Source organism: Vicugna pacos, chromosome 16, assembly GCF_048564905.1.
Source record: "Vicugna pacos chromosome 16, VicPac4, whole genome shotgun sequence".
Lineage (NCBI taxonomy): Eukaryota > Metazoa > Chordata > Mammalia > Artiodactyla > Camelidae > Vicugna > Vicugna pacos.
The window spans coordinates 54,055,630-54,071,734 of NC_133002.1; the positions used below are offsets into that span (position 1 = coordinate 54,055,630).

General features: G+C 40.3%; 1 protein-coding gene and 1 non-coding gene across 12 annotated transcripts in view; one reads left to right on the forward strand and one right to left on the reverse strand.

Annotated features, from left to right (window-relative positions):
- Positions 1-16,105, forward strand: part of KCNJ16 (potassium inwardly rectifying channel subfamily J member 16) — a 464,720-nt gene that overhangs the window by 355,782 nt on the left and 92,833 nt on the right. The gene's annotated exons all lie outside the window — the stretch shown is intronic.
- On the reverse strand, positions 3,723-3,848 carry LOC116283779 (small nucleolar RNA SNORA18). Its single transcript, XR_012060345.1, has one exon. It is a non-coding gene; the product is annotated as a small nucleolar RNA SNORA18 (small nucleolar RNA).

A 16,105-nucleotide genomic window follows, 5' to 3' on the forward strand; every position in this document is an offset into this window, starting at 1 on the left:
TCTCTGTAAAGGGCCAAATAACAGATGTTTGCGTCTTTGCAGGCCATGCGGTTTCCGCAGCAGTTACTACACTCTGCCCTTGCATCAGGAAAGCACCAGTAAAGCCTTCCTGACAAAAGCAGGAGAAAATGACCGGCAATGGGCTGGACTCAGCCCACAGCCAGTTTGTTGACCCCCAGGTTATCGTATAAGCTTGTATGTGATCTTACAGATACACCATAGTTTACTGTATGGTATCTCACAGATACACCGTCATTTACAATATAGCATCTCACGGATATACCATGACTGACTCAACCATTTTCTTATTGCTGGGAAGATTATTCCAAAAATTTCCTTATTCTAAATAAAAATTTTTCAGCAAACAGGTCTGTAATTAAACTTGGTCTTTGTTTCCAGAATTGCCCTTAGAATAGTTTCCTAGAAGCAGCATTTCTAAGTCAAAAGCTATAAATACTTAGAAGGCGTCCTATTCCTTGGCCATTTGCGGGGAGTGTGAATTGGCGTGTCGTTTCTGGAAAGCAGCTTGGCGATGCCTAACATCTGATACCTCCCCGAGACCTTACTAGTGCTAAGTACAATCCTTTGTAAAGGAAAACAATGAAAGTGCATGGATTTTATGTTAAGGGGGAAAACTGTGTCTCAGTGCATTCGTTGTGTGTGTGCCACTGATTACTGAAGTTGAACTTTCTTCCAAGTTGGTTATCCATTTGCATGTCTTCTGTTTCAAAGTTTTTGTTTCTATATTGGTCCCTTGTCTTTTCTTTTCTTTCCTTTCCTTTTTTTTTTTTTTTTACCATTTTGTTTTCTCCTCTCCAATTTTATTTCCGTTATACATATTTTAGGTGGTAGAAATCAAAGAGCAGGGGTTCTAGAATCAGACTGCCCAGGTTCATCCTCTGATGCAGCCACTTCCTGGCCACGTGACCTCACTGGAGTTTCCCATGATTCTCAGCATCCGTATTTCTAAAGTGGAGTCTGTGGGAGCATCTCCATCACACTGTGGCTATGACAAAAGTATGTAAAGCACTTTACACATTGTCTTACACACAGTAAATATTCAGTAAATACTCCCTATATTTGTGATGATAAGGAAGGCACAGTGTTTTCATTACTTTACTGTTCAGTATTCATCTGGTGATCAGCTACACTGTTATTTCTGTTTTCTTTCAACTTTATTTTGGTTTAATTAAAAAAAATTCCCTGGATGTTATTTTGATGTAAGTTATGAAGACAGGCTCTAAATTAATTTATTTTCCAAACAGCTGGCCAATTATTCTAGGGTTTTTTACTGAATAGTGCATTCCTTCCTCATTAGTTTGTCCTGTGACCTTTATTAAAGATTTTGCTTTTACACATTTTAGGATCTGCCTGTGGGAAACCTAGTGTCTTAAATTTATCGGCCAGTGTATTCTGGCCTCTTCATCACTGACTTAATCATTGTGACTTTATATTTTTAACACCCAACAGTCCTTGCATTACTCTAATTTCCCATTTTTTTCCTTAGACGTTCTCATAAATTTATTCTCCCAGTTGCATTCTTATAGTCATGCCAATTTCCAAAAATAATTGCTGTTACTTGAATTTGGATCAGAAGTGAAAGGCACTTAGAGAGTGGATTGAGAACTGGCGTCACTGTAATGAGCATTCTTCTCATCCCAGAACATAATGTGTATGCTCATGTATTCAGTTCTTCTTTTATGTTTTTCAGTGGAATTTTACCATTTCTCGTATCCCATGAAACATAGATAACATTTAATGAAAATTAATTCTGTATGAGGGATTTCTCTAAGGACTTGACATATGCGAATCCTTTTAGCTCCTAAGAATATAAGAGAGAGGTTTGTCATTATCACCATTTAACAATGATGAAACTGACGAACACAGACCTTAGGTAATTTGTCCCTGATCACCCTCCATCCAAAGTCAGAACATGAGCCTGTCTCCAAAAGCCAATGTTCTTAATGACTGTGAAATACTTGTCACATACATTAGATGTTAAGAAAATTTTTGAGTATATTATATCATTATGACTGTGGGAATGAGATAGTTTTTTCCCCAATATTTGGCTGAAAGGAATAACCCAAATATTCCTCTTACGTGGTTACTGCTAACATAGAAAGAAAAAATGATCATCTATTATTGATGAGCTCCTGTAATTTATAAGTAAAAATCTACTTTGAGAGATTAAAAAATAAGAAAAACAGAAAGTTGGATGCAGATCATATTTCAAGGAAAAAGGAAAATGAAGAAATTGAGATATCTCCACTAACAAGCTTAGTTCTGCATATTTTTCTTAAAAATTGGGAAAAAGCCGACTTGAGTGTTGCAGCACAGCATTTTGGTTTAGCTTGAGGAAAGAAACTCTGTCCTCAGAGCGGAGTTGGAGAAACGCACGCAGTGGTAACTCTCCGTGGAAGAAATCTGAATTTTCCTGCATGTGAGCAGTCTCTGCTGAAGCTTCCTCAGGGTCTTCTACTCTGTTCTCTACAAGAAGAAATCAACAATGCGCTGACTTTCAGGCGTTGAACTCTATCTGTTAGAACTCTTCATTCTCTCAGTACCTTCTTGTCCTTGCTAAATGTTATCATAGATTTGTACCACTTTACAGACAAAAAGTGCAGCTGAGTACACACATACGTACACACACACACGACCCGACCATGCCAGCGTGAGACAGTGTCATTAACTGATGTCAATCAAATAATAGCTTATTCAGAACAATTAAAAAATCATCTACTTGGAAATAATAATGCCAGAAATTGTCCTGACAGTTTGTTATTGCTATACTAATATCACTGTTAGGAAAGGGAGATAATTTCTCATTTGAGATTTGAGCTTCACAGGATGAAGGTCCCTACACAGCCAAAGAAGCCATAAGAACCTGTTTTCCAAAATGCAAAATAATCCTTTTCCCCATCAGTCTCCCTAACGGAGCAAAATGCATCTCTCCAGTCCTGGCTGCAACTCTTATAGGCACGGGGGAAGTAGATTATGTTCTATACAGGAGCTAAAATGAGAAAGACTGGATGTGGGCAAATCTGATAAATCACCTTCCTGGGACCCCAGAAGCTGTATGTGTGGTTGCTCTCTTACTTGTACCGCGGCAGACGAGTCAACTGGTGGTTGCTGTTTGTTGTTGCTTCCGCTAGTCTCCTCTTCCCTCTTCCTCTTCCTCTCCCTCTTCTCATCTTCCTCCTCACTATTATTATTTGAGTGTGTGTGTGAAGGGTTTTTTTTTATTGTGTAACATAGGCAAGCTTACTTAAGTCAATAAATTTTTTAAAGAATTTCACATGTTCTGATGCCTTCCACTGCTCATCACCGTAGTCCCTCCAGTGTTTGAGTTGTAACCTGCAAGATAACCCTTTCAAAAACAATTTTTACTAAGTCAACAGTTGTCCTGTCAGTCAGTCCATAATTCCTTTAGTTGAGCTTCTTTGATCTCCAGTGGAACATGGACACACTTCTAAAACCTCTCACATGTAATCTTTGGGATCCAGTTTCCTCAAACAATGTACTTTAGGACGCCTACCTGTTTGGGGCCAGGGAAGATGGTTCTGCCTGGTTCTCAATTTTAGACCCCTTCTAAACATGCGTTCAGTTCAAATCATACTTACTCCTAAGCTTATCACACCCTAGACCAGTACTGATCGCTGGGATATGCCAAGACCTGGGATAAAAAAGTGTAACTGTTATGTTTTCCATAGTTTATTCAGCAGCTCTGTCTTGTAGTCCTTTCCCACAGATCTAACATGTAGTTCTGTGAGTAAAGAAAACATGTACTCTATGAGCCATTTCCAACAAAGCAGGTCTACGGAAAAAGCCCCATCAGGCTAGACCTCAAACTATTATTTTTTATTATTACTATTTCTCCTACTACTGTTAACTTTCACTGCCGTCCTCCTGGCCACTATATACAAAGTGGCTCCCTTCCCCTCTACAGCTGGCATTTTCCTTCCCTCCTTCTTTCATAGGATTTCTCATCTTTTAGAAAACTCTACTTGTCTCGTAATGCTTGTCTCTCCTCCTAAAAATGGAATTCCGCACGGAGCAGGGTGTTGCATCTGTTTTTCGTTGTATCTGTGGAGAACCTGAAAGAGCATGGGGCACATAATGGATGTTGGATGGCTACCACAACATTGCTGAAACGTAAAGGGCTAACTACCCCTGTCTTTGAAGGTTTTTCTCAGTGGAGGGACCCATTGCTTAAGTATTGTTTTGATGCATTTGTTGACTCCAAAAATGTTTTATCTGGGCCTTCTATGTACCAGGCACTCTGTTCAGCTCTCTGAAAGATTTAGAGAAAGATTAACCCAGAGGTCTTAGCACTGAGGTTCCTCTGATCTGTGACGAAGGACAAACCTGTACAAATGTGATGACATTACAGTATGGTGGGGATTAGAATACCTTAGGAACAAATAGCTGGCATGTGATTTCCAGCCATGACATAGGGGTGGTCCTTCTGGAAGAGGTGATGGTTAAGCCGAGCACAGAAAGATGAACAAGAGTTTTCTAGGATCGTAAAATGGCAGAGGACATTGTGAAGTTTGAACGTGAGTTCTGAATTTGGAGGCGTGAGGAAGCACAGTCTGTTATCCTCCGTGAAGCCGGGACTTTAGAAAGTTCACGTGCGTCAACTTGCAAGTCAACCTGGGGCTCAGATGCGGCTCAGAGGGAGCCCGCAGGATCTCTGCAAGCTACATGATTGTCCCTGCCCTGTGTTGGCAAAAACGATGTGAATCTCCAGAGGGAGCCAGTGATGAAGTGATAAGATGCTCTCAGGTTTTTCTCTAAGCTTCCATCTCCTGTGAGTTTCTCCTCAAATATTTGGTGATCATGTGGTTTAGCTGAAGGGAAGAGAGTTTATGAACACTGTGTCAGCATTATATTGGCATCAGAATGTCACAGCGATCTGGGTCCTAAGGGGCTGTGGACATCAGATAGAGATTCTGATAAAAGGAGATAAGGGAGGGTGGTCAAAGCAGGAAACATGCTTCATTTAGCCTGAGTCAGAGGTAACCAGAGAAATTTAAAGCAGGAGCTCACAACGCAAGAAACATTTGAAACTGTGAAAAGGTAAGTCAAAACTTTAAACTTCAGTAATTTGTGACAGTATTAAGTTAGTGCCATCAGCTCTGGTCATAAGTATACTGCATACAATATGGTCTTTAAAATAAATATTAATAAGGGTTATGATCATTCATTTTCATAATTTATTTAACATTGAGCTATATTGTAATTAAACATTATTTGGGGTCTTTTTACTTTACAGATGAGGAAACTGAGGCTCAGAGAGCAGAAGTGACTGATTCAAGAAACACAGTTGGTTCAAGGCTTGGGATGGAAACAAGTCTCCTGACTTCTGTTTCAGTTTTGCTCCTGGAATATCAAGGAGTCAGTTTCAAATTTTAATCTGTTCTGATGGAGAGGATGTGGATTTTTCAAATCAGATGTATGTGTGTTTGGATTCCAGTACTTCTTATCTGTGTGAATTTAGATCAGGTAACTTTAAATTTCTGAGCCTCAGTTTTCTCACCTGTGACATGGGGGTGAGAGGCTAGTGACATAAGAGATCATATTTATAATTTTCTTGTTTCCAGTTGGGACCTTTTCTTTTCCGCCGAGAGAAGTTCCTCTAGCATTGGTTGTAAAGCTGGTTTGGTGGCACTGAATTCTTTTAGTTTTTGCTTGTCTGTAGAGCTTTTGATTTCTCCATCAAATTGGAATGAGAGCCTTGCTGGATAGAGTATTCTTGGCTGTAGGTTTTCCCCCTTCATCATTTTAAATGAATCATGCCACTCCCTTCTGGCCTGCAGGGTTTCTGCTGAAAAATTAGCTGATAGTCTTATGGGAGTTCCTGTGTATTTATTTGTTGCTTTTCCCTGGATGCTTTTAATATTCTCTATGTTTAATTTTTGACATTTTAATGATAATATTTCTTGGTGTGCTTTTCTTTGGGTTAATCCGGTGTGGGGCTCAAAAAAGATCGTATTTGTAAGGTCTCCAGCCCAGGACCTTCCTCTGAGTGGGCAGTAAGTAAAGGAGAGCTGATGCCATCAGAGCCTCAAATCACTGGATGGGTTTTGTTCTGAGATGTGGCCTGGTGTTGCAGAACTACATTTTGGATTCAATGACCAGAAGTTGGAACTCTCTAAGTGAATTTCAGCTGAATTCATGACTTGGTGTTTTGGACATTAAAAATATTTATGTCCCCTTGTGTCTTGAATGGCAAAGAAGACAGTAATTGTTTTTCACCAACTAATGAATGCTTCTTTCCCCTGTTACAGATCATCAAAGAATAATAACATTTCTTTTTTTTTTTAATTGAGGTAGTGTCAGTTTACAATGTTGTGTCAATTTCTGGTGTACAACATAATGTTTCAGTCATACATATACATACATATATTCCTTTTCATATTCTTTTTCATTATAGTTTACAACAAGATATTGAATATAGTTCCCTGTGCTATACAAAAGAGACTTGTTGTTTATCATATATATACCATATATCATATATATATCATATATATATATATATATATATATATATATATATATATATATTAGTTAGTATCTGCAAATCTTGAACTCCTAATTTGTCCCTTTCCACCCCTTTCCTCTCTGGTAACCGTAAGTTTATTTTCTATGTCTGTGAGTCTGTTTCTACTTTGTAAAGAAGTTCATTCGTGTCTTTTTTTTCCCCTAAGATTCCACATATGAGTGATATCATATGATATTTTTCTTTCTCTTTCTGGTTTACTTCACTTTAGAATGACAGTCTCCAGGTCCATCCATGTTGCTGCAAATGGCATTATTTTATTCTTTTTATGGCTGAGTAGTATTCCACTGTATAAATATACCACAGCTTCTTTATCCAGTCATCTGTCAATGTACATTTAGGTTGTTTCCATGTCTTGGCTACTATAAATAGTGCTGCTGTGAACACTGGGATGCATGTATCTTTTCAAATTAGAGTTCCTTCTGGATATATGCCCAGGAGTGGGATTGCTGGGTCATATGGTAAGTCTATTTTTAGTTTTTTGAGGACTCTCCATACTGTTTTCCATAACAGCTGCACCAAACTGCATTCCCACCAGCAGTGTAGGAGGGCTCCCTTTTCTCCATACCCTCTCCAGCATTTCTCATTTGTGGGTTTTTGAATGATGGCCATTCTCACCGGTGTGAGGTGATACCTCATTGTATTGTTTTGATTTGCATTTCTCTGATAATTAGTGATATTGAACATTTTTTCATGTGCTTTTTGATCATTTGTATGTCTTCCTTGGAGAATTGCTTGTTTAGGTCTTCTGCCCATTTCTTGAACTTTCTGATCAATAAGAGAGTAAGGTACACCTCTGAAACCATCACAAACCAAAATCACAACGAGATATTACTTCACACATGTGAAATGGCTGTTATCGAAAAAACAAAAGATAGTTAAGTGTTGGCAAGGATGTGGCAAGGCTATGAGGGATGTAGGAACCCTTGTGCACCATTGGTGGCAATGTACATTAGTACAGCCAATAGGAAAATCAGTATAGTGTTTCCTCAAAAATTTAAAAATTGAGCCTACCATGTGATCCAGCAATCCCACTTCTAGGTATGTATTCAAAGGAATTGCAATCAGATTCTCAGAGAGATTTCTGTACTCCCCTGGAGCTGGTATCTCTCGGACTCATCCACACTGAGCCTCCAGCAGCTGTCAGTCACAGCTCCCATTGCCCCATTCCCCACTGGCTCCCACAGAAGTTTCTGCTCGGAAAGTTGTGATTCTCCATATTCCTCTGTCCATGTCTCCCAACTCTGGGGGCAGTGATTTGCCTCGTGACCTCACTTCTTTGAAACATCTAACAAGAGTTGTTGATTTTCAGCTTGTTTAGTTTTTTAATTTGTTGTTAGGATGATGTGACAACTTCCAACCTTCTTACGTGCCAGACCAAACCATTAGTTTCTTGAATCTAAAATTTTCACGATGTTTTAAAAGGAGAAAGTCTATAAATACAGGACCATGACATATAGCATATGTCTAATTATATTTAAGAACTACTGGACTTTGGAGCTTATGCCCTGATTCTAATAATTTTCATAATCATTATCCAATAAAGAAGTTAATTAATCATGTTATTCACTCTAAGTTCCTACATATATCCATGCAGAGTAGATATTTAAAATGGTTAAATCCTAAAGATGGTGACTAAAGACCCAGAGGAACATGTATTTGAAAAATAAGAGATAATTTCTTAAGTCAGCAGAAAACAGAGCCTGGATATTTTACCTGAAAACCCCAAATCAAATCCAAATCATTCTTGATTTAGAACCTTAATTTATTTGAGTTAAAGTTCAAATATTGTCTCATCAAGAGACCCTTCCTATGATTTTTAGTAAATTTCCAATCACAATCGTCTGTATACCCATGAACGTGCAGTACCCACAGAGTTACATTGGAATCCCCTCTGCTGTAGATGAGATTTGCAGGAGGGATTAAAAGGAAACGTTTGGAATAGCATGTAAGGAATCAGAGGGTAATACACCAGTCCAGGTAAGTGTTGGTTTGTTTTGGTAAATTGACCGCTGCTAGGCTCCAGGTGATGAAGTCTGCGATTCCCCCAGAGCCCCTCAGATGATAACTTTGGTCCTGCTGTGTTTTCAGCCTTGTTGCAGAAGCCCTAGTGATGTTGTGCTGATAATGAACAGAGTTCAGATAGTTCACCTCTCTTAAACTTTTACAAAGGACTTTTGCAGGGATAAGCCCTGAGATGCCTGGCTCTCAGTCAGTGAGACTCACTTACCTGAGGCAAATACTTGACACTTTTTCCTTAAATGCAGCTCTTCAGTCGAAAGGCAGTGCCCCAGCCAGGTGTTGCCTTCACCTTGCCGGAAGCGTATTTCTTCAGTTAGTAGGAAGTTTACTGATGTGTTTGAAGTATTTACTGCCAGAATTGCCAGACCACACATGTGCAGAAGGTCAACAAACCCTTCTGAGATTACTCTCACAGCCTTTTGGCAGTCCTGCAACCTGACTTGTAATTCAGCAATTAAATTTCCTTTTGCGTTTGGAGAAAATTTTAAATGTGGCCCCATAATAGCCCTCTATCGGATGTTGTCAAAGACTAAACACTCAATGACCACGTGAACACTCCATTGTTATTTACTCAAAGGGGTAAAGACAATTTCGTTTTGGGTTTTTGTTTCTTTTTCTCAGCTGCGACTCTAGAGGCCTATTTCTTCTTCAAAGGCAAGTCTCTTGTTGCTGGATATCACATTCATGGGGTCTGTGGACTTTCCCACTTACTGTGAGCTCTCTGACCTGTGCTCATTCTAAAAAGTCTTCCCTGGGAATTCCTGTAAAAGTGGGAATGACTGACTTTGAAAACTGGACGCTCCAATTTAATTATTTTCATCCTACCACAAATTGTGGCTGCAGTGGGAAACGTGATTGAAAATATATCAACCTAGATTCTAAAGAAAATTTAATCATTTGATTAAAAAAAAATCTTCTTGGAAGGCATCTAATCAGCGTGACCACCGTTGACTTCAATGTTGTTCTATTTTTCTGAGTCCCAAGATCAACCTCACGTGGCTCCAAAGCATGTTAATGTCAAATAGGGTTGATAAAGAATAAAGGTCATTTTTAACCAGCTAGAAAACGTGGATTCCTTCATAGCCGTGCAACCAGGCCCCAGTTAGAAGCTGTACTTCTTTGTGAAGCAAGTCATTAAGGAGCTGAAGGCAGGCTACAAAAAGCAATCAAAGGCAAGCACTTTTGCTTCCAGCAAACAGGAAGCCTTCAGCTTTTCCTTCACAGTGCAGTAGACAGAGTCGCTAAGATCAGGCTGAGGAAGTAATTCAGATCTCACGGAGCCTACCTTCTCTCTGATAAAGGTCAGTGACACAGTAACATTCACCGTATTTTTCCTGGGGACAAGACTTTAATTCATGTGAAGGACAGCCAGAGGTGATCTGTTTATTCATTCTTTATATTTATTTAAAACAGCAGTATGGAATGCCTCCAATCTCTCGGTTACCATGAAGGGTTAGGGAGACTGGAGATAGCAGGTGATGGATGCCAAAAGGATGGAGCCAGGGCCTTGAGCCGTTCACAGTAGGATGGGAGAGAGACCCGTGCATATACAGAGTCATCATTTGTAGTTAACAGTGTGTAACAGAGCCCTGAGTAACGTGCTAGGGGAGGAGCCCTTTTTCCCGGGAAGATGGGTTTATGACAGGTGTACGGGCCTCTAGTAAGTCAGTGGTACAGTGTGTCTAGCTGCTCTAGACTTTGAACCTTCGCAGTTAGACAAGTAAACAAACCCATTTTCATACTGCAGATATATTCCATCCCCTATGAATGGCCCTTTAATTGAGTCAGGAGTCAGTTGGAGCAGCTGAGACTTGGAAAAACAGGGAACAGTAGGTGGTGTGGGGCTGATGAACATTGATCTTCAGGGGTCTCATGAGTTCAGGTCTCTGCTGGTCTAAGTTAATTCAGTGGTACGTTGGGGAGTAAGAAGCACCAAAAGCTTGCCTTTTGGAAACAGGCACAGTTTAACAAACACGCTTCATTTGCATCTGTAACTTCCTCTTCTTATTAACGTTTCTTGTGAGGTTAATGTGAGAACATTTCCCATCTCACTGGCCACCGTAGAGTATGCATGTGTGTGTGTATGTGTACTTTACAGTTCTATCTAGACCTCTGCCAAGAGTTTGGGTAGTTTAGAAGGAAGTAATGGACAGGGGGAGTGAAAGACAAGATGAGAAAATTAATTTCAAAAGGGAGAAAGAGGACAGTTTTTCCAGCATGGAGCAGATTCTGTCTTCTTGGTCCTCCATGCTGTTTCTCCCCCCGCCGCCACTGTTTTATTGCTCCTGATAATTTGGGGAACCCGTCTTCCTGGAATGCCAGGGGTCGAAGAACTGTAAAGAAGTCAAAAATAAAAGTGAAAGGGCATGGAGTGAAACTAAACTACACCAACTAAATGGTAGCTTGGGACAAAATTCTACCTTTGGTTGGCTGGCATTCCACTTGGAAGATCTCAAGTAATAGATAATAGATTATATAGACAGGATTTGTTTAAAAAAAAAAAAGAAAATTTCTAAGTGGTTCTTGTGTGCTTTAATGAGTTAATACACGAGAGTGCCTTGTATTTTAAAATACCCTTGGTGTATGGGTTTCAAAATATTATAACTAATAGCTAGTGATAAAAATACTATCACCTCTTATTGAACTCAAATGCTTACTCTGACCTGTCATGTAAATGTTAAATGCATTCCTTACTTTCAAGGTGGTAAGTTACTACTTTTTTTTTTCACTGTTAGGATAATGGGGGTTGCTAAGCCTTTAAGGTTTCTCATAACAGCGACTGCAATTTTCGTTAAATGATTAGGAAAGATAGCCCATGATCGCACAAATCAGGTTTCCTCCGGTGGTCTGCCCGCGCACCTTCTTAAGCCGTTCAACAGAGGCAGCTTATTAAAAGGATAATCACATTTTGTTTATTTGGAAATAAACTCATAAATCAGAAACATATTCTCCTGGACCGTATATCCTGATTTTTTTCCCACAAAATTTGGTAATTTTACCCCTGATTACAATAACATAAGTGGCATGGCTTGGAAAGTAGACTGTTAAGGGAAGCATTCTAGTGAGATTGAAAATGTGGAATGGATGTTGTTTGAATGGAAGTGAGCCACTGAGGGGGGAGGGGCTACCAAAAACAGGACTTTGAAGCTTAAAACGTAGGAAAGGAATGAATGAAGCAGGGTCATTGCTTCGGTGGATTTTGAAGTGGAAATTATCATACTGTTTTCTGGCTTTATAATTCTTTGTCTTTACTGAGATCTTGTCAGGTTCTTGAATTTCAGCTTGTGCCTTGTAACATCCGATGAAAATTCCATTAGGGTAATCCCAGGGAACCAGCTTGTGACTTTCTCTTTCCATCACCTCGTTGTGGTTGGGGTGGTCAGGACATCCAGGAACTTCCAGCTCCGTGTCAGGTTCAAGGGCTTAGAGTCATTTCAGGAAATACAGTAAGAACGTCCCGTCTGACCTCCAGCGCGTGTGCCTGATCCGAGAGCGGGAGCTTGCTGTTTTCTCACAACGACCTTGAGAGTCACTTCCGTGACAAAGTAAGCCCTCTTCTAACACTCACAGGAGAAGAAATACATTTGATGAAGTGGTGAGGACTCCGGGAAGGAAGGTGACTGACACAACATACTGGCCCGCTCGTGGCGAAGATGAGACCTGAGAAAAAGCTTGGCATACGCGACTTCCTGTTCGCTTCCAGGATACCTGCTATGCCCGGGACAAGTGTTAACGTTCAGTCAGTAGCTGGGCTCTGCCAGTGGGCATTTTTTTCTCCCTGAAGAATATCTACAAGCAAACAATTTTAATTCAAGAGGAAAGTTCTCATTTAGATGAAAGAGACTGACCAGTTCACTTCTGGTCTGCCCCAAGTACTGGAGGCAAATGCGTATGGACCAGGCTAAGGACCGTGGGCTCATCACTAGCTGGGTGGCACTGAGGTCAGCGTCAAGGCTCCTATTTTTCTTTGTAAAATGGAAGTGATAATTTTGTGTTGACTCATGAGGTTATAAGAAATAAATAAGATAACATACTTGAAGCACTTAACACGCTGCCAGACCTTTGACAAATGCTGCCCAGGAGATAGCTGCTGTTATTAGCTTAAGATGGTTGTTTCTTAGTGTTTTTTCCCCCTCCCGCAGTGATTCTCTTTCAACTAGACGGTAATACTGTATTTTTATCTATTTGGGGGAAAAATAAGCACATATAGAACAAACCTACTTTTTATTCCTTTTTCATGATGGAAGCTTTTCCTCAGAAAATACCTAGAACATGAACAATTTTTTTTTACAGTTTGATATACTATTTGTTAATTATTAATATGGACAGCCTATTATGCAACATTATGGGTATCTTTCCAAACCTGCAATGAAGTAGAGTCCACTGTCCAGCCCAGGAGAAGACAATAAACAAGATCACCCTTCCAGTAAGTGTGGCCCAAGCGCCTGCAGTGTTAGTCCCTGTCTCGGATGTTCAAGGGAACAGTGAGAAGGTTCTTCGCCTCCACTGGGGTGTTAACTTTCTGAACAGGAGCAATTTAAATGTATTACAAGGGGGTCCTTATTTTTGAGTAGTTATCTAACCAAAGTGAAGACCAAAAGAACTATGACAAAACATGCTACTGTTTTCCTTAGTTTATTAGGCGTAATAGTGAATTCTCATTGTTAGAGTTCTGTCATTAGCGTAGGATTAGCATATTGTTAGAATTAGCGCTGAAGAGGAGCACTGCTCCTTAGGGAGTGGGTACCCTGCCTCACCAAGAAAAGAGATACAAATGATACTTTCTGTACTTGACAGTGTAAAATGACTATTTAATTTGAGATGCCCACTGGGGCTGATTTCAAGGAAAGAGATACTAATTCTTCCTCTGCATACAGAGCAGGTGCTGCTTCTTGGAAGTTGGGTGGGTGACAGTGAATATTATATGTATTTTAACCCCCCTGTGACACATAGATGGCACTTCTGTGGTTTGGGGAACGTCAGTCTGTTTTTGGCACTGTTACCTTGCCGCATGTGGCACTTGTTCAAACAATTCTCAGGTTTCACTGGGCTTATGGTTTTCCATCTGGTTGTTTTGGAACAAATTCCCTTTGTCCACTGACCACCCCGACAAAGAGAAAATGGTCAGGGACAAAAATGACTGGACTCCAGGTGGCAGAATGGGTGTGATTCTGTGACAGAACTCTGCTTCATTTTCAGTAAGAGTGCACATTTTCCCACCCCTCCGAATACCACCATCATCATCTCATTCCAAGCTGGGACAAACTGAGGGAGCGGACTCTGTGGAAAGATTACTCTATTTAAACCATTTGTGCTCAGATCGAAATTATCTCTAACTCACTTCATCAAGAAACCGAATTACTTGTTGTAGAGAAAAATTCCACACCTGTACAGATTTGTAGCTCTGTTTTCAGAGATAGGACTGGTTAGCATGTCACAGGCCAGCAGGATTACCTCACATCAGAATTACGTCTTACACAGTCAGCTTTAAGATGAGATAATTTGGCCTATTTTATTCAAATCCAGTAAATTAACAACCATATGATAATTGGATTGTATGTTAAAATGAAAGGGAGAAGGGGGTATCTAGCTGAATCTCATAGAACAATCAATTAAAAATAAATTATGGGAGCATAACAAAGACTTATCCAAGAATCGTGGAACTTCTAGACTGGAAGGAATCTGAAGTCGTCTTAATTTTACAGATGAAAAACTGAGACAAAGGGAAGTTAAATGACATCTCAAAGTCACAGGTTGGTAAGTGGCAAAGTTGGAACCACAGGCTAGGTCTCTCAATTTTAAAGCCAGTGTTCTCTGAAACATGCAACCCAACTGTGTCTTCTCTTCAACGTGATACGTTTCAATTGTATTTAATTTACTGCACACCTACTATTTCCCACACCAATCCAGTTCCTACCATCTCATCTGGATACCCTCTAAAACACAGAAGTGTCAGTTGGTTAATGAGATTTAACAAAATCATCCAGAATTTACCTTTTATTGTATTTCAGAAATCACTTCCCCAATAGTTATATTTAAAAAAAAACCCTATATGTATGTATTGTATATTTAAATTTTTTTTCTAGGGCAACCAATTGGCTGATGGGGAATCTCAGTCCATGTATTAAGCAGAACAAATCAGAACCACTTACCACAATCACGGACCCCAGAGCTGAAGTGCCTGGCTTCCTCTGTGCACTTTGTTCTTCACAGAGGCATGCCAGGGAAATGGCTATTAGTAGAAGCTATTTGTCCATTCCTGACTGATTGGAGGGAAATGGTAGCAATTTGCTTCCTCTGATACCGTGATGCTTGGAGGTTGGTCTTGTCATAGCACAAGCTTTGTCAGCATGTTTAGGTGACTCCAGCAATTTGACTTTGCCAAATCATTCGTTCATACATTGCTTTGCTGGTGTATTTAAAGTGCTGGCTGTGCATCAGGCACCCACACCCAGCCTGTGTTCCCCAGTCACGTCAAGCTTTTCCCTTGATAGGTCCAAATGGAAATTCAGGGGGAAGATACATCTCAAGTGGTAGAGCGCATGCTTAGCATGCATGGGGTCCTGGGTTCAATTCCCCAGTACCTCCTCTAAGAATAAATACATAAGTAAACCTAATTACCTCCCCCAACAGCATCCAGCTCACAATCACATTGCAAGTGTAAGTTTTCATTGTTCCTGAATGGAAATGCAGAAAACCAATGATGGACTGAGCTTGCGTTAGGGAATTAACGCGGCTGTGAGACTAACCTATGGAAGAGGGAGACTCTAACCCAGAGTATGGTAACCGCAAAAGAATAGAAAATCCACCAGGTGTTCAAGCACCAGGAGACCAGCCAGTAGGTGGAACAACAGCAAAGTTCAGGTAGTGGCAACGAGCAAATCATTCGAGATCACAGAGTCCAAGGCAGAGCTCAGAAGGGTCCGTCCCTAAAGCTGAGTGAGAGCAGGGAAACTGACAACCACATGCATATCTAACTAAACAAAAAAAATCTGAAGTAGAGATGATGAGAACTCCCGGGTATATGTTGTCTGCTACTTCTTTCTCTTTTTCCTTTAAATTCCAGTATCTTACACCTGCCTTGGGATGTTTCAGTTGGCTGCTCCCTCGCCTGGACCCCTCTCGTTGTTTGCCTCCTCTCCCCCAAAGATCTAGACAGCATGTCACCTGTCACAAGCTTTGAACTGATCAGACAGGAGTGTTTTCGACTGAGTACTGCTCTCTGCTCTCCTCCAGTTTCTGATACCTGAACTGGGCCAGAGGAGTGAACCTGAGACTCTGCTGCCAAGTTGAATGCACTGCACAATTCAGTTTCTGCCTCTTGAATCCCTAAGGTTCATTCATCTGAGCTCTCTCTCTCCCTCTCTCTCTTTTTAAATAAATCACCAAAGGCACTATTACAGGCAGGCCACGATGTGGTATCTGAATAACTCAAATGTGAGGAATTACAATCACATGCGAGAAATCTCTCATGTAGAATGAGAACAGTAACCCAATAAGGGCAGGGCATTGGAAATGTGA